General features: G+C 41.8%; 1 protein-coding gene and 1 long non-coding RNA gene across 2 annotated transcripts in view; both read left to right on the top strand.

The window, feature by feature from the left end:
* The window catches only part of LOC310758873, a 536,128-nt gene that overhangs the window by 120,561 nt on the left and 395,839 nt on the right, over positions 1-19,728 (top strand). The gene's annotated exons all lie outside the window — the stretch shown is intronic.
* Positions 1-19,728, top strand: part of BCL11A (BCL11 transcription factor A) — a 247,539-nt gene that overhangs the window by 10,295 nt on the left and 217,516 nt on the right. The window lies entirely within an intron of this gene.

Below are 19,728 nucleotides of genomic sequence, written 5' to 3'. Positions count from 1 at the left end.
TCTGTTTTCCTGGAGGAGGTCTTGTTTAATCGATGAGAATTAGATAGACTATAGCCCCTTGGGGTGGCTCCATTCACTCTTCAAAGACAAGTTGCTAACAACTCAGCACTGAACTATTTTATGAAGCCATATTTCATTCTTAGCCATTTATTTAGAGAACAGCACTAATTAATTGGTGTTGAGTTGCTTTTAATTATGCCCTGCTCTTAGTAAGCTTTGGGGATCTGTTTATTGTTGGCAGTGAGGCTTGGGATGGGTAGGGGTTCAAAAAGTCTGTGTTTAGCATTTTGCTTTTCTACATTCTTCTGGATTCATCAAATACCCTGAGAAAATTACCAAGCTTTTTTTCTTCTGCACAGAAATGAAAACAGTTCCTAGACTGAATCCACACATTCAGCAAAGGAAATGTCATAGAACTGTAGAGTTGGAAGGGACCCCGAGAGTCATCTAGTCCAACCCCCTACAATGCAGGAATCTCAACTAAAGTATCCATGACAGTTGTTGAGAGATATCTGTGTAGCCAGAGGCATTTCAATGGGGCAGTATGCATAGGACTATCTGGATACCACCTGTCACTACCAACACAGTCACAACAACTCCATCCTCTTCCTTTGCTTACTTGGGCATTTTGGCATCCCCAGTTGTTGGAGTGTAGTACTGGGTGTTTGTGTCTAATTGTGTTTTAATTGTGCCATTCTCTTACCTGTTATGGTTCAAGGACGGGAAAGAATAATAAAATCATAGAATTGTAGAGTTGGAAGAGATCCTGAGGGTCATCAGTCCAACCCCCTGCAATGCAGGAATCTCAACTACAGCATCAATTACAAATGGCCATCCAACCTGTGCTTAAAAACCCCCAAGGAAGAAGAGTTCACCACTTTCTGAGGGAGTCTGTTACACTGTCAAACAGGTCTTACTGTCTGAAAGTTCTTCCTGATGTTTAGTCAGAATCTCCTTTCTTCACTTGAAGCCATTGGTTCGGGTCCTACCCTCTGGAACAGGAGAAAACAAACTTGCTCCATCTTCCATGTTACAGCCCTTGAGATACTTGAAGATGGCTTCCATATCTCCTCTCAGTCTCCTCTATATCGGGCTAAACATATCCAGCTCCCTCAACTGTTCATCATAAGGCTTGGTTTCCAGACCCTTTGATCATCTTGGTCTCCCTCCTCTGCACATATTCCAGCTTTTCAATATTCTCCTTAAATGGGAGCACCCAAAACTCGACACAATATTCCAGGTGTGGTCTGACCAAGGCAGAATAGAGTGGTACTATTACTTCCTTTGATCTGGACACTGTATTTCCGTTGATGCAGCCTAGAATAGAATTAGTTTTTTTGACTGCTGCATCAGACTGTTGACTCATATTAAGCCTGTGGTCTACTAAGACTCCTAGATCCTTTTCACATGTACTACTGGCAAGCCAGGTGTCCCCCCATCTTATATTTGTGCAACTGGTTCGCTCTGTCTAAGTGTAGAACCTTACATTTGTCCCTATTGAATTTCATTTTGTTCATTTGGGTCCAGTTCTCCATTCTGTTACGGTAATCTTGAATCCTGATTCTGTCTTCTGCGGCATTACCTACCCCTCCCAGTTTGGTGTCATCTGCAAATTGGATGGGCATTCCCTCAATTTCTTCGTCCTAGTCATTTAAGAGTCAGCAATGTTCTCAAGTTCTTAAGAGTCTTGTGGAGACAGGCTGCTTTGTGCAAACCTCTGCCTTTATGTGCAAAATGTTCTGTCCCCATATTGTTATGATAATGATCTCATGGCAGTTCACAACATAAAAATACAAGATAAAAAAACACGAAACACATAATAGAAACAAAAACCAATAACATCCCCTTCCCCCTCAATAGCTTCACTTCCCAAGAGTTGTCCCTTTTGAGTTCTTAAGTGTGCACAAAATTGACCAGGGAGATACAACCCCATGTTATACACTATTTTCTGAGTTGCAGTCTTGCTGTGTGGGGTTTATATTAAGGTGGTGATGTGCTGTGACTTGATGGGGCACTGAGTTACACCATATCCTATGTTTTGTCACAGTTATAATGGCAGTGGTTGCTGATAACAGGGTGGCTTTCCCTCCCATTGATGTCAATGGGGCAATGACCTCCCTGTTATACAAAAAGTTAATAAATGTCTCTTTTGCTTCCAACCAAAGGCTTTGTTGAAAACTTAACCGGAATGCCCTGTTTGAAGAAGAACTGTTCAATGGGTTATGGGCTTAAGGCTCTTTACAAGTCATTGTCAGCTCAGATGAAGGAGCTTTTGCTAAAAGTGGCCCATGGCTGGGAACTTATCCTGAGGAAGCTCTGTTTCATACAACCAGGCAATTGACCCATGTGTTGGAGAGGATACTTGTATATAGATGTGGACAGAGGTATAAAAAACAAATAACTCATTTCATACCTATTAATGGTGGCAAGAGCAACTGTGGCAAAATTATGTGGAAGACATTTGATTTAGACAACTTAGATTACTGGTATTCAAAAGTCTAGCAAATTGCTGTTCTAGAAAAGATTTCCCACAAGCTGAAAGTGGCAAGAAGATATACTGCAGGATACTGATTCCTCCCACCCCCTAGTATGGCATGATTTTATTTTATTTAAAAACGAAGTAGTCCTTGGCCATACATTTATTTCAAGGTGTGGATTTTGTGAGATCACCCAAACCCAATTTTTGTGGATATATGAAATTACAAGCAATTCTGGTAATTCTGGTGGATATTGATATTGGATTGTTCTGCAGGATAATTGATATAATATGCAAAAGATGGAAATTATTTGGATTCAACATTGGTAATTTAACAGCTGTCCAATAAATGATTAGTTTTTGTGCTTATTTCCTATCTGTCCTTGTAGATAAGGATTACATTTTCTTGGTGAGAGAAAAAAGTTAACACTCATTGATAAAGGAATCTTTTTGATAGTGGCTGGATGAGACTGAGAAAAATAATGATAAGCCAAGTCTAATTTCAGCTACGTGGAGTTCATTCATGATAAAAGTATTTCTAGAAACCAATTCTTTGTTTCTGTAAGAAAAAAAAAGACCCCTAAAATTATAATTTTTGATGAAGAATGAGAGCAGACATTTCTGAGTCCATCATAAATCCCAGAGCTGATAGAATACACATTGAGAATATTACACACACACACACACACACACACACACACACACACACTCTTCTGAACTTGCTGCCAGTACAATAATCTTAGAGTCAAAGAGTAATCTACCTCTAAGTGTCTTAATAATGAAAATAGTTGTCCGATAAGCATAACACTGGATGCCTAGTGCTAGAGTAAGGAATATGTTGAAAGGATTTAAATTAAATTAGTTTTTTTTTAAAAAAGCTTATCTTGATTGACATTGTTGAATGAAGCTCTGTTTTATGATTTAATGCTAACAAAAATTTGTGGAAAGAAAGGCCCTCTTTAAGGAAAAGTAGAAGAAAACAATTACCTCAGTGCAAAAAGCTATTTATTTATTTATTGTTTAGTATATTTATTTGTCACTTATTCTAAAAATGACTCCAACTTACAATGTGAAAACAAATTTTAAAACCATGTATAAGAACAAGAATAAAGTAAGAACTTAAAATGCTCATCCAAAATATGTATAAAAGAGCTGATTCAATTGAACCCATCCTACTAAAAATGATGAGCAGAAGAAGAGTCTGCAAACATACCTAAGTAAAGGTAAAGGGGCCCCTGATCGGTAGGTCCAGTCACGGACGACTCTGGGGTTGCGGCACTCATCTCGCTTTATTAGCCAAGGGAGCCTGCGTACAGCTTCTGGGTCATGTGGCATGATTAAGCTGCTTCTGGCGAACCAGAACAGCACACAGAAACGCTGTTTACCTTCCCTCTGGAGTGGTACCTATTTATCTACTTGCACTTTGACATGCTTTCGAACTGCTAGGTTGGCAGGAGCAGGGACCGAGCAACGGTAGCTCACCCCGTCACGGGGTTCGAACCACCGACCTGATTCGCAAGCCCTAGGCTCTGTGGTTTAACCCACAGCGCCACCCACATGCCTTAAACATACCTAAGTACCCTCCAAATTAGGACCAATAGTGGGGCTTAAAAATGTTTTTGTCTGGTGCCTAAAGGCAACGAATGATGATGCCAGGTGTACCTCTTTGGGGAGAGCATTCCACAAATGAGGAGCCACCATTGAGGCAGCTCCCCCCAAAAAACCCCATTCAATATCACATTTATAAAGGGACTCCATTTATAAAGAGATTCCAGTGGGTTCCACTGATGGATTCACACAAGTATCATAACTGCATGAGGACATGAATGCATGTAGGGAAGGTGTGGAATCTGCAGCTGATATGCCCTCATTTCCCTGACACATTCATGATCCCCATTTTGAATGCTTAGAAGCAGCAAGGGTTACTTCCATGAGATCTGTTGAGCACCTTTCTAAGACAAATCTAAAATGGACATTTTCTGACTAGTGGTCATAATGTAAGGTTACCAGATTTTTTTTCAATGAATCTGGGGACACTTTTCAACTTCAATGGATTTTGTACACCCTTCGAGCCTTCCAGTCCAGCCAGTTATAAAAATCTGTTATTCTGCCAGAGCATATTCTAGCTTGGTGTATTTCAGAAAGAATATTGTAGAGCTGGACAAGGTGCAGAAAAGGGCAACCAAAATGATCGATGAAATATAACACTGGGTTCATTAAAGCTTTCTTTTAAATGCAAATATAGGAGGATGTAATAGTGTATAAAATGATTCATAGTCTGGAAAAAATGGACAGAGTGACGTTTTATTTTCCTCTTTTAATACTTGAAACTTGGATCATTTAGTTGGGAGATTCATGGCAGAAATTCTTCATACAGTGCATAGTTAACTCATGGAATTAATTGCCACAAGATGTGATTAAGGCTGGCAACTTGAATGGCTATCAATGGCTGTTAGTGACAATGGCTGTATACTACATCCAGGGAAGAACAGCAGGAGAGGGCTATTGTGCTCATGTCCTGCTTGACAGCTTCCCAGAGGTATGTGATCGGCCACTGTGGGAAACAGTATGCTGGCCTAGATGGGCCTTTGGTCTGGTCCATCAGGTTTGTTTTTCCATTCAATTCCTTGATTACACTATTAAAAAAGGGGAAGCTACTGGACTTCAGCTGCCATAAGCCACAGCCAGTATTGTCAATGATGATGGGCACTGTAGTCCAACGACATCTGGAGGGGACCATGTGGCCTAGGTCTGCTACAAACATTGCTTCACGATGCATTTTGTTTTCACTTACTCCTATTCTATGATTGCACTGGAGTCTGCTTTTTAACCCAGCAGGTGACCCTTGATTGCTGATATGAGTAATTCAAGCCCATCTTTTCTTAATTTATGCCTTAACCGGGGAAAAGAAGCCATAGTAAAAATACAGCTGCTCCCTCTTCTGACCATAATAAGAGGAAATGGCCAAGTCAAATAACAGCTGTCCCCTCCCCAGCATTACAGTTATGAAGGAAACTACTGCCCTTATATTTTCCCATACCTTGAAATTGTGTTGGTGTTTCCTCCCTTTGCAACAGCACAACTCCTGTGCAGCAAAAAGTGAAGCAAAAAGGGAGGAGAATCTGCTAAGGAGAACTTAGGGTGATAGGGTGGGCATATGGGGACTCTTATCAGACCAGGGCTCTTTCATCCCCCACTTTAATACCACTTTTCTGCATTACTGTATTCAAGGTGGTTTACAAACCCATAGAAATGGCAAAATATAGGACAAAAATCACACTGCCACCCTATAACAAAAACAAAACAAGAATCCATATCACCTAAGATATTTCAATTATTGTGCAAGATAATAAAATGTCAGCACACAATCAAACAAAATCACCTCCATCAGTTACAAATCAATAATTAAAAAGTGACCAAACAATATCTGCAAAAATATAACAGATGAAATGCCACAGATCATGAAGAAAGAATAAGTGAGCAGCTGGGTTAAAGCTTTCCTTCCCTGTCCTGTGGAACACTGTCCACCCACAGCTGGGCATTCATGCCTTTTGCCATGACCTACCACCCAAGGACCTTGCCCTGTGCAGTAGAGGATTCTGAAGATGAAGTTTAGGCTATTTCCTCCAGGAAGAACCACCAGTGCTTATTCAGGACTCTCCTGGCTAGAGAATACAGCCCCTGCCACTATCCTATGACACTGGTGCAGTACTGCTGTCTCCTAAGTCTTGCAGAAATCAAAGACTACAAAGTAAGGGGAGCACCCTTTAACCAGCTGGTCAACTCCTCTACACTCCAGATCTGGTCAGCTACATAAATGCTTCTGTTGACTAGCCCTCTGCAGAGACTGCCTTTTGGTGGCTATCTTAGCAGGACACATTGGAGCTGTCCAGGGTCCTGTATGTGCTCTGCTTGACTCCTAACATGGACACTTCCTGCTTCCCCTGTGAGCCTAAAGTAGGGGTCAGCAAACTTTTTCAGCAGGGGGCTGGTCCACTGTCCCTCAGACCTTGTGGGGGGCTGGACTATATTATGAAAAAAATAAATGAACGAATTCCTATGCCCCACAAATAACCCAGAGATGCATTTTAAATAAAAGCACACATTCTACTCATGTAAAAACACGCTGATTCCCGGACTGTCCGTGGGCTGGATTTAGAAGGCGATTGGGCCAGATCTGGCCCCCAGGCCTTAGTTTGCCTACCCATGGCCTAAAGTGTCCCCAGAACTTTTGAGTTGACCTCAGATCATTTGCTTTCATCCCAGGGGCAAGCAGCTCCAGAATAAATAGAATATTTGTAGGGTGGGAGAAGAAGGCAGATGAGCTCAGCTTCATGCCTACAAATGTTTCTATTTCTCTCCTCCCTGAGCAACCTTCTGGCATGGAAAACTACCTTGTACCAGACCAGACAATTTATCCATCTAGTGAAGTATCTACTCTAGTTGGTAGCGGTTCCCCCATGCTTAGCGGAGGAGACTGAGAGGTTATAATGATAGCCAGCTTCAAATATCTCAAGGGCTGTCACATGGAGGATGGAGCAAGATTTTCTCCTGCTTTGGAGGGTCAGAGTCAAACCAACAGCCTTAATTGAAGAAACAAGATTCTGACTAAACATCAGGAAGAACGTTCCGATAGTAAGAGCTGTTCAACAGTGTTATGGTCGTCATTGGAGGCTTTTAAGCAGAGCTTGAATGGCCATCTGTCATGGATACTTTAGTTGAGATTCCTGCATTGCAGGGTACCTTCCAACTCTATGATTCTGTCACTACTTTATCATATTGCTGCCTTTTTCTCTCATCTAGTTGCAGAGCTCAGGCTGCTGCCTCTTTGCTGGTTATATTTCAACTGACCCAAACCATTTCTTTCCAGCTCCTCCTCCAGCAGTTGGGTTGTAGCTGGTGCCCACTTGACATAAACACTAATCAGTGCTGAAATGTAGCTAACAAAGGGATGGTAGCTCAGTGGTAGAGCATGTGCTTTGCATGCAAAAGGTCCCAGGTTCAGTCTCTGGCCTCTCCCGTTTGAAGGATCAGGTGGCATAAAATACCTTTCTCTTCTTGTTACCCTGGAGGCTCTGCCAGCCGATGTAGACAGTACTGGACTAAATAGACAAATAGTGTAAGCTGGTATAAGGCTGTTTTATAGGTACAGGTAACTCACAATGTACACACATCTAACTCGCACACATTCATATTTATGTGCTTGGCATTTAATTAAAAAAAAAAAGAGGTGGAAAGAGGGCAGGCTTTCTGGAAAAAAGACTTTGTCAATCTCACTCGCTATTAAACCCAATGCATTTTGACTATATGTGATGTTGGCTTTATGCACTATTCCTGGAATGTAACCCCCTGATGTCCTGAGCACACCCAGCCAAGGAGGACAAACGGCCGATAGTTTTATTCTTTATTGAAAAAAGCATGCACTTCTAAGGTCCTAAGGTGCATAGAATACACATGCACACATGCTTCTGGTAATGATGTAGCTGGCATTAACTTTCCTAGGCTTGTTCCCTGGCTGAACAGTTGGAGCAACAGTGGGACCCCACCCCACCTGTGCTTAGGTACCCTCATCTGATCGAGTGCATGCAAGCAACCAGAGACTTCTCCTACATGGAAGTTGCCACTGTGCTTGCCTCTTCAAGCCATCCTGGTCCTAGGAGACAGTGGTACAGAAGATGGCAGGGACATGACTGTTGGAAGAACGCCCGGGAAGGCACCTTCCCAAGACACCGGGGCGTCTCTCCGGTGGTCACCGGAGAGAGAGACTGGTGATAAGCGACCTGTCCCTCCTGAGAGGAACACGCTCGTCTTCTGGAATCTCAGCAGAAGAAAGAGTCAATCAGTAGCTCTAAAACTACATTATTAACAGTCTATATACAAAGAATCCATCAGCATGTCTGTGCTCTCTCCGCACCAGTACAGAACAGCATCTTACATAGAAGTGAAACTAACTTGCAACAGTGCTAAGACTTCCTGTCTCACACTCTCTCATACACTCAGGTGATATAAACAACATAGTGCTACTTGCTGAGCAGCATGGGTAGATAAAAATCCTAACATTGACCAGCCTTCCCCTCACCTGAACAGCCTCGTCCTCAGCTTCTAACACATCCTGCTCCACCTCCCCTGTGTCAGACTGCTCAGACACTTCCCCCTTCCTCCAGCCTAGCTCCTTCCTTGTGGTGGCACAAAACCCTGTAAATCACTGGCCCCTCTGCTTCCACCAAACACTTGTCAGAGCCCTGCCAGTCCCTCACACCTTGTAAGTTGAGAGTTGCCTGTAATGCTCATTGAAGCAAGCAACTTGTCACTAGCTTCCATTAAAGAAGCATCTTTAGCTATTAAACTAACCAATAACTTGGAGAAAGGGGCACCTCACTTTGCAGAGCCATAACAGTATAGAGGATAGATAAACATGGGGAAACTATTTAGAATGTTGAGCAAGGCAGACCATTGGTTTGATCCAACATAGGGTTTTCATGCATGAGGGATGGGGAGCTTATGGCTCTCCAGATGTTGCTAGAGTCCATCATTGCTGACCACTGACCCTGCTGAATAGGACTGATAGAATCATAGAACTTTAGAGTTGGAAGCAATCCCAAGGGTCATCTAGTCCAACCCCCTACAATGCAGGATTTTCAACTAAAGCATGCACTGCAGATGTCCATCTGACTTCTGCTTAGAAACCTCCAATGAAGGAGACTCCACCACCTTCCGAGGGAGTCTGTTCCACTGTCAGACAGCTTTTATCATCAGAGTTCTTCCTGATGTTTAGTCAAAATCTCCTTTCTTGTAACCATTGGTCTGGGTCTTACCCTCTGGAACAGGAGAAAACAAGCTTGCTCTTTCTATCATATCTTGTCTCAGTCTCCTCTTTTCCAGGCTAAACATATCCAGCTCCCTCAACCGTTCCTCATAAGGCTTGGTTTCCAGACCCTTGATTATCTTGGTCACCGTCCTCTGCACACATTCCTGCTTGTCAATATCCTTCTTAAATGGTGGCACCCAGAAATGGACAAAGTACTTCAGGTGTGGACTGTTGAAGGCAGAATAGAGCGGTTGGAGAATAGGAGTATGAAGAATTTTGCCTAGTCCTGGTCCTTACTTAAAGGAAGCTACTTTACCTTGCCACTTGCAAAAACCAAGAAATATTGAGGCCACCTGATTTACTGGTACAACATTTGCACTATCTGATGCCGCTGTTTTGTTGCATATTCATTCTGATTTGTTTGCACAGATTTTGTATGATATTTTCTGATCTTGCTATTATTCCACACTTTCCAGTACATTTCTCCATCACCTTCCTCATCACACAATTTAGATTTACAACACTGCTAAATCCACTTTAATTGCACAACCTAAATTAGTTGGTATGTGACTGAATCATTACCACAAAATAGTGACATTTTATAAGCAGCAATTTTGAAAGCCCCCCCCCAAAAAAACAAATACTTATATTTAAACACCTACTTTTGAAAATGTTTGGTCAGATAAATTATGGTGCCATACATTAAGGACAATGAGAGGTGCAGTGTCTATCATGGCAATACTAAAACAGAATTTTTTGCTGGGGAATGCAAAAAGCTCACTAAGTCAGAGTCACCGTCACCATGAACAGATGAAAATGAGGTGCTTCCTGTAGAAGTCTCTTTTTAATTTCTATAATGGGCATATCCAACTGAGGCCCTTCGTCCGGGCTCTTGTTATTTACATTTCAGAATTTGATTAGGTGCACTGGAGAAGGGGTTAGCATAAGAAGCAGTGCAAGTTGGAAGGTGTAACGAGAGGGCAACTAATAAAACAGTGGATTAAAGGCCAGTTCTTGGATGCTTTTCGGTATTGCATCAGCCAAGGATCTGACTGTAAAATACTTGCTGCTCAAGAAAACTTGTTTGTTGAATACTGGACCTGTCTACACAAATAGCACATTAAATGGAAAACCTGGACCATATAACTTCAGACTGCATGGGAAAGGGAGGAAAACTCATCTGTACAGAAGATTAACAGCCCCTTTCAGACATGCAATGAATATGTGTCAGAAGGAAGCCAGATTCTGCTTCCAATCTCCACTTGTTCATTTGAAGGTATGCATAAAGCTAACATGAATCCCGCTATTTCCACACTTTCCCAATAACTACCCCCTCTGGGGGAAGGACTGTTGCTCAGTAGTAGAGCATTTTCTTTGCATGCAGGAGGCTGCAGGTTCTATCCCTTGGATCTCCAAGAAGGGCTGGGAAAGACTGTTGTCTGAAACCCTGTAGAACTGCTGCCACTCAATGTAGATAATATCTACCTGTCAAAGCCCCTTGTGCAATGCTTCGCAAGTGCCTGACAGCCACCTGGTTGTCAGGTGTTTGAGAACTACCAAGTGTAAGACGCTTTGCTAGCCCTGTGCACACCAGTGCTGAGCATAGGGGCAACAAGCTGCTTTCTGCAGTTCTGTCTGTGTGACCACACAGTCAGTCCAGGAGATTTCAAGTCACTACCGATCAGCTGATAAGAAGTGACTTCAGCACTGATTTCTGCAGGGTTTGTGCAATTGAGTTCTCCATGGGGCAACTCAGTTGCACAGCTAATTGAACAGGCTTTCTGCAGCAATTGGCTGCGCAGTTGAATTCCCTTTAGGAAACTTGGTCACACAACTGATCCAGTTGCCTAGGTATCTGCCATATAGTTGACATCATATGTAACAGGTGGGTTTGGGGAAAACAGTCTCCTTGCAGGACAAATTGGGACCCATGCTGGGCCAAACTTGGCCCATGGTCCAGAGGTATCTTGTAACCTATTGTCCACCATCTGCCGTTTTGATAACTTCTTATACCAGGGGTCTGCAACCCGCGGCTCTGGAGCCGCATGTGGCTCTTTTACACCTTTGCTGCGGCTCCGGGGCGGATACTAGCGAGGGGAGGAGGCGCATTGTGCGCCCTGACACTCCCCACTGTGGCGGGCGCTGTACTGGCTGTGACGTCGCATGGGGGCGGTGCGTGTGTTAGTCACACACCGTCCCGACGTCACCTTCCCACCCGCTGCATTGTAAGGGGCATGTACGCTGGTCACTGCATTGAAAGGGGGCATGTACGCTGGTCACTGTTTTGAAGGGGAGTGAAGAACACACACACACAAAAAGGTAACTTGTTAATTTAACGTTTATTTCTATGAGGAGGAGTAATTCTGAGGGGTCAAACAAAGAAATAATAAAAAAGTGACAAAAAAGTTATTTTTATAATGATGAGTTTTGCGGCTCCCAGTTTTTTTTTCTTAGGAAACGGGTCCAAGTGGCTCTTTTTGTCTTAAAGGTTGCAGACCCCTGTCTTATACTAAAAATAATTAACGTTTAAAAAAAAAGTTTCCAAATTAAGCAAGGATACGTTTTTAACATTGATTTTAAAGATGTTTTCTTGATGAATTGAATTGGTTAATTTGGGGGTTCCTAATTTCTTAAGGGCCAGGGATACATTTCAAAATCTAAAAGACTATTGTGGGCACCACTAAATATCCATTTTACATAGGGAAAATTGCTGATACTCATAAATCCCTTACAAAAATAAATAAAAACAGACAACAAAGCAAGCAACACACTCTGAAAACAGGCAGCCACCCCTAACAATAAAGCCACCCCCCTAATTCTTTAAAAAATAAGTTGGGATAGGGTCTTGTCAGCCACTGGGCATGTGTCTGAGTGTTGTTGTGCCCATAGGTACTATTCTGGGTACCCCAAAATTAACTGATTGATTAAAGGTTGCAGCCCTAGAAAAGAAATATACTGAGTTTCTGTTTCTCTGAGAGTAATATAGAGTGGAGGGAAGAGAGCAGAGTGGGGTGGACTGAAAATATGTCAACTCCTTGACTGGATCCTGCCCTTTTATTCCGAGTAGTTACACTGTCAAGAAGGTATTTTGCTGAATTGCCTCTTTCTGCAGGAACACCACGCAACAGTTACTTCTGAGTGGCTTTATAGGGGATTTTCACCCACACCTTATAATAAACCGAGCGTGCAGATAACATATCTTTTTGTGCTTTAAAGTGCTTGGATGATAACTGTGAAAAATTATCTCACGAAGGTTACCAAGCGGTACCTGTGGCCATTTTCTCATGACCCCTGTGAGATAAAGTTTACTGCCTTAGATCATGATGCATTGTCAAATAACAGGTTTAGCTTGTCTGGCCAACAAGAAGTAATTGAGGAGTGTTATAGCTTTACAATCCTTGTTCCAAGGAATTGGGAGCATCTGAGCTGTTAGACCTGAACAAAATAGGTCAACGCTGAGAGAATAAAGTTTTCTCTATTTGTTCCCCTTTTCTTTTACTCCCAAGTTATTTCCTTTCATATGTGAAACTATTTCATGACGATCCTTGAAAATCTTACAGAAAAACCTTGAGTGTTTTTTTCTCTCTCTCAAAAGACCATTAAACAAAAAAGAATTACCATGCCTGTATTATTAATGTTCACAGTTTCCTACATTTACAGATGTTCTGTGAGAGCCCTCTCACACACTTACACATACACAAAAATAAACCAAAGATTGCATCTTCTGTATTGTAAAAATGATGACTGGTAACTGATAACACTCTCTTCTGGAGTTTTATACCACAACCAAGCAAACATGATGAGGAATGTTTGTTTTCTTATGGGTAAACCCCACAATTTGCCCCCAGTGGTAGAGCATCTGCTTTGTCATGCAGTGTTACACAGGTTCAATCCCTGGCATCTCCAGGAAGGGCTGGGAATATTCTTACCTGAAACTCTAGAGATGTTTTGAGTTAGACATACAAATGGTCTTTGGGTGAATAGTTTCTGTTGTGACGTGGGGTTTGTGATTTCAGCTCTCTTGACATAATATGCTGGAGACAGTCTGTAGTAACACTTCTTTATTAAAGCAAACAAGACTGAGAACTGAGGAGGGGAGAGCTACATTTATAGGGACAGGGAACTAGCTAGAAAGGATACATTTTGGAGGGAACAATATCAGGCAATCACAGTCCTGCCTTTTGGAGGAAACCAATAAGACAGAGGATCCAAATACAGCAGCTTAAATGAACCAATAGTAGCTGTACCCTCTGGAACCAAAAGGCAGTTACTTTACCCTAATGCAAATACAGAAAATAATAATACAGATATAAAATCCTTTGACTCAATACACAACAGTTTCATTATAACATTTTGTGGTCCTGGACTTATTTGTATCAGGAGTAAGGAGTTTATTATGCTTCCAGTTGCTGCTCTGTTGCCGTTTGGTAGCCAATGAAAGTCACAATGCACCAGTGGACTGGAGTGTTGCCAACTATCATCCTGGCTGCAAGAGACAGTGCTACAGTTCATCCACTGGTGAATCCATTTTTGTGTGAACACTGCTTGGACAATTAAAAAAAATATGCTTCCCGCAGAGTTGTTCCGATCCCCACCCTGGCTTGTGCAAAACCTGGCTGTCTTTAATCTATAATCACACTTATAGGTTGAGAAGCAATGATTTAAGAGATCTCATATTAGGGGTGCAGCCAATATGTGGGGGGAGCTTATATTTGGATCAATATGGTGTATAGCAAATATCAGGCAGGCAGAGCCTAGAAGCAGTTTGCAGGTGGAGCCTGGAGATTTTAGGCAAGTCTGTAAGCCTATCAGGGAAAAAGACAGGGGATAAATAAATATATAATGTCTAGAGGTTTTGCCAGGTTAGAAATGAAGCTCAGCTCTCTGTTCATCTTAGGCACAGATGGGGAACCTGTGGCCCTCCACATGTCATGGGACTCCAGCTCCCATCTACCCCAGGCAGAATGGCTAATGGTCAGGATGAAGGGAGTTGTAGTCCAATAACAACATGGATTCCCAACCCTGCTCTAAGGTTTAGGGCTAGCTTGCCCCAATGCCCCCCTCCCCATCCTTATACCTTGCTTTTGGGGCAGCTATCCCCAAAGGGGGAAGCAAGCAAACACAGAAAAGAAATTGCCCATCTCATTGAAGAATTAATGTGTACCTCTATTGTACAAATTGTTCATGATTGCTGTAACTATTTTCTTGCAGCTACGCAGCTATGATTCCAGCATCATTTTCTTTCTTTTCCACTGTGTTAAGGGTTGGGTTATTTAAACTTACCATCAAACAGAATCAGAATCAAAGTGAGCTAATTTTTCTGAAATACTAATCATTTTAAGGCTATTGAACTAAATATAGAGACAGTTCATTAAATCATTAAAACTGCCTGCAATAATCCTCACAAAGTCATTATAGTAGTATTCCCTAGCCGGAGAGGTAGGTTTGCCTTAAGCACAGTTTAATCAAATTAGATAGCAGGCCTATGTCATGGGGTTTCTCCTATTGATATTCATTAAAAATACATGATTTATCACTAATCTATGTAAGGTATATCCCGATTCTGCCAAATTAATTTTGTAAGTGTTGGGGCGGGGAGTGAGGGAATAGGTAAGGAAAACATTATAGTCTATTGTTATAGTGCTGATTTAAAATGGAGGCACGATCGCATTTACATTTTGCAGACTGTATCATTTTACAACATTTTGGCACTTGATTGCTTTCCCAGTGGCGTAGCGTGGGGGATGCAGGGGGGGCCGGCCGCACCGGGCGCAACATCTGGGGGTTAGGGTTAGGGGGCGCAAATCCATGGGTTAGGGGGCGCAAATCCACGGGTTAGGGGGCACAAATTACTTGCCTTGCCCCGGGTGCTGACAACCCACGCTACGCCACTGTGCTTTCCTTCCCTTTCTCATTTTAGTTAAGCACTTGCACTACCAGCTACTATATCCTTTAGGTCAGTGGTGGCCAAACTCGGCCTTCCAGATGTTTTGAGACTACAACTCCCATCATCCCTAGTGGTCAGGGATGATGGGAATTGTAGTCCCAGAACATCTGGAGGGCCGAGTTTGGCCACCACTGCTTTAGGTCACACACCCCCAACTTTCAATTTACAGCGATCCATTTCTGCACTGACTTACTTGCTGTAGAAACTGTGTACACTGCTGGCAATTCTGGCACAAGTATTTGAGCACATGGTGAGCTCACTCAGAACATTTCCAAATAAAAGGAGCTGGTTTCAGATAAGGAAAAAACCTCTGTGTGGCACCCAAATAGTCACCACCAGTCCATGTAGACGATATTTTGTGAGGTGGACAAATTACCTGACCTGGTTTAAGACAGCTTCATATGTTCATATGCTTCCCATGCTCTCAATTTTTAGTGACCAAGTTTTGGGGGCCTCCCCATTGCCTGATGAAAATGGATAGTGTCCTTGCACATACCCATTGCTCACCTCTTCTCTCTAGCTTATCCACTTTGATCCCCACATGATGCACTCTAAAGAGTGCATTGGTTTTGGCTCACAAATTCTTATGCCACAATAATAAACCTTTAGTGTTCAAGGTGCCACAAGAGTGTGGTGTGAAAATTGTGCACACCTGGCAAGTAGATGTATACAGAAGTTAGCAAATCATCTGGGAAACATTTTTTTCCCATGCAGAAGACTTGAAAATTGCTGGGGAGGGTCTCACCAAACCACATAATACATCTTTGTTAGAATCATACAATAAAATTGTGGAGTTGAAAGGGACCCTGAGCATCATATAGTCCAACCCCCTGTGATGCAGGAATCTCAAAACGTATTCATAACCCATTAGTAGACCGTACCAGTTCTGTAAAGTAGACCTGCAGCTTACAAAGGGGTTACATTCCGAGGATAGTACATAAAGCTAAAATCACATATTATGAAAACCACAATAGGGCCTAAACTAGAGCATTGTTAGTTTGTTCAATATTGCAGTCCTGGTCAAAATACCCTTGATCTCTGCTGACAAAAAAAAAAAACCCGAAACACAATCAAACACAGGGTTATGTCCTCATATTTTTGATGGTTCCTCAAGCTTTCTGTGGACCATTTGAATGTTTCTCATGAACCAATAGTGGTTGGCAGACCACAGTTTGAAAACCTCTATATCTACCAGTCATTAGTCATTATCCACACTACTGTGCCACCTGCTTCTGTCCACAAGTCTCTCCTGCTGGATCATAACACTGAAAGGACTTCAAAGGTCATCTAACACAACTCGCCACCCACAACTACAACATTCCTGATTGGTGGTTGTCTAGCCTTTGCTTAAAAACTTCTAATGTAGGAGAGTCCACCACCTTGTGAGTTACTCTGTTCCACTGTTAAGCAGGGTGTGGCTGTTTAAGAAAGGAAACTAACTTCCAGATGTGAAAAATATTTTAAAACATGCATTCCCCCTCTCACAACTATTCTTTCCCCCCTTTCATTCCTGTAGTGGTGAAATTAGCTCATTATTAGTGAAATTTGTTGGTCTGTGCCCATGTTAATGTCAGAGGGTGGGTGAGGGTGGGAAGCGATTGGAATATTTAGTTCAGACCAAGGTCTCATGATATGAGGAGCTTTTTATTAAATCTGAAAAATTTAATAAGAGGCTTTTCATACCAGAGCTTAGACCATCAGAAAGCTTGATCTCTGCAGGCTGCCATCTTGTGTTGCAGAATTGAAGGTGTTTCCTTCCCACACATGCACACACACTTCAAGGGCCAAATCTGCTGCTAGTGTCATTGCAGTGACCTCAGTAGATTTAACAACACTGGGGAAAAGTTCAACAGAATTATATGAGCAAACCAGCTTTATAGCTGCAGCCCCCCACAGTTGGAAAAATAATTTCATACATGCAAACAGATGGCATCCTGATGCTTGCTAAGCAGCAAAAAGATATTATGGCAGGGATGTGAAATACTGCACTAAAATTTGTAAGATTCTTAGTGAAACATTTCTCACACTTTTCTTTCTCACTCCCCCCCACCCCTGGCCAGGTTCAGATTAATTTTGCATTTGCAAATGTGTTCTTACAACTTCATTTGGAAAAGAAAAAAGGCATTGACTATTTCTATAGGCACACCTCGAAATCCAAGCTGGAAAAGTCTACAAATGTTTTCTGTATTTCTCCTGCCCTGTACATACACAATGAATCAAAATAATATTCACCTTGGATGCAGACAATTTATGTTAATTCACTCTAGCACAGTGGATGCCTGGTTTTCCATTGTAGTGTCATAGGAAGCTGCCTCATAACAGGTCAAACTTCAGTATTTGTTCATCTATCTCAGTTCATCTAGCTAAGCCTCTCTCCAGGGCCTTAGCCAAAGATGCCTGGGATGAAATCTGCAACTTTCTGCATACAAAGCTTATGTTCTACCACTGAGCTATGGCGCATCCCAGGAACTTTTTCTATATCATCATTTCCTGAAGTACCCCAGCCACACATCCGTACAGAGTAGGGCACAAGGCTACCCCACCTTTCCCTAGGTTTCTAATTTGGGATAGCTGATCTTCTGCCTTGCAAGAGTGTCTGTTCTTCACCTCTATGGCTTCTCTGCTTGTACATTTCATACATGCCATAAGTCTGGAAAACCAAACTTGCAAAACACATCTCACTGATTGAGGAAATGACAGTGGGCATCCATCCACAGGCAGCTTAACATACTTAGATAACTGTCCAAAGGCATTCATTACAACTGCTGCTGACTTTTTAAACAAAATACCACAATATTTCATTTTCTTTTCACAAATAGGAAATTAATTGCATACTCTTGCAGCCAGAGCAGATATAATTCGTTATGTATTGTTAAAGTTGTCTGTGATAAATTTATCAAGCTTGCATGAAAACTACACTGAAATCACAACGGATCCATCTTAATTAAGGCTCTTTAAGTGACAGATACACCTGTCCTGAAATCAGGATGGAAGTGAGTAGATGGGGAGGAGGAAAATAACAGTGAGTTCCAAAAATGTAGCTGTTCTTTAAAAGAAAAGAAAACCTCTTTGAATACATTGCAAGTACACAGCAAATGGCACCACTGAAATTCATGATGCTGGCTTACTCATGTTCATTAATTTCAGTGGGTTTACGCGGAGTAAACCTTAGTTGAATCCCATTCATAATTAACAATAAATGTACAACCTTCATAATCCATACATCATAAAATGGTAGAATTCTAGACAGATGGCTGTAGGCTTTTGTATTATACAAATTGTTTCTGCATTACAATTCCAGCTGGATATAACAGATTAATTTGTGTATCCCAATAGGATCAATTTAAGAATTGTTATCTATTTTACCTTAGCAGTTTCAAAACTTAAATGTATATTGGTGCAAATAATTCTCCATTAATATTTTACACTTTTTTATTTTAGTTTCCCTAGAGCTGGTTGCTTTAGCGATATAATAGGAAAGCAATCAATCATTAATGTATTTTTTTCATTCATTCAGTTTACAGACTCTTCAATAGAATAGCTCTCTGAGAGATTTACAGGCTTAAAAAAATTTATCAGATCCAATATTTAAAATACAACTAGTCAAGAATATGAAGTAGCATTTCTCCAGCTTAAAATTATTAGTAAATACATACTAGCTTTCCTCCCATTGAAAATAGTACATGTGTCCCCCAAATCAGATTGGAACCATAGTGGGGGAAAGGGTTAAAGCCCCCTCTCTCCATGCCATAGTCCCACGACTGAGTTACATTAGTAAACAAACAAATAAACAAAACACATTATAAAAGCATTCTTCTTCTTTGGTGATCACTCGTAGCCGAGTAAGATTGTCTTCCATAAACACGGTTTTAACAATGAGTCCGTAAGAGACTGTGGAGGCCAGTTCTGGATCCACACGTCCTTCCATAGTGGGGACATTGGTTTCCGGGCGGGAGTTGATCACGGTGTGGATTTGCCAAGTGTGCCTTCCTCTTAGCACATTTCTCCCTTGCGTCCTGAGTTCGAGTGTCTTCAAAGCCCATGACACCTTTGGTAAAGCATGTTCTCCAACTGGAGCGCTCGCAGGCCAGTGTTTCCCAGTTGTCAGTGTTTATACTACATTTTTTAAGATTTGCCTTGAGACAGTCTTTAAACCTCTTTTGTTGACCACCAGCATTACGCTTTCCATTTTTAAGTTCGGAATAGAGTAGTTGCTTTGGAAGACGATCATCAGGCATCTGCACAACATGACCAGTCCAATGAAGTTGATGTTGAAGAATCATTGCTTCAACACTGGTGATCTTTGCTTCTTCCAGTACACTGATATTAGTTCGCCTGTCTTCCCAAGTGATGTGTAAAAATTTTCGGAGACACTGTTGATGGAATCTTTTGAGGAGTTGGAGATGGCGTTAATAAGTGGTCCATGTTTCACAAGCATACAGTAAAGTTGGTAATACAATAGCTTTGTAAACAAGCATTTTGATTTCCCTGCGAATC

The sequence above is a fragment of the Podarcis filfolensis genome, assembly GCF_964270895.1.
Source record: "Podarcis filfolensis genome assembly, chromosome: 3".
Classification (NCBI taxonomy): domain Eukaryota; kingdom Metazoa; phylum Chordata; class Lepidosauria; order Squamata; family Lacertidae; genus Podarcis; species Podarcis filfolensis.
The sequence above is the reverse complement of the archived record's forward strand: the minus strand, read 5'-3'. Positions and strand labels throughout refer to the sequence as shown.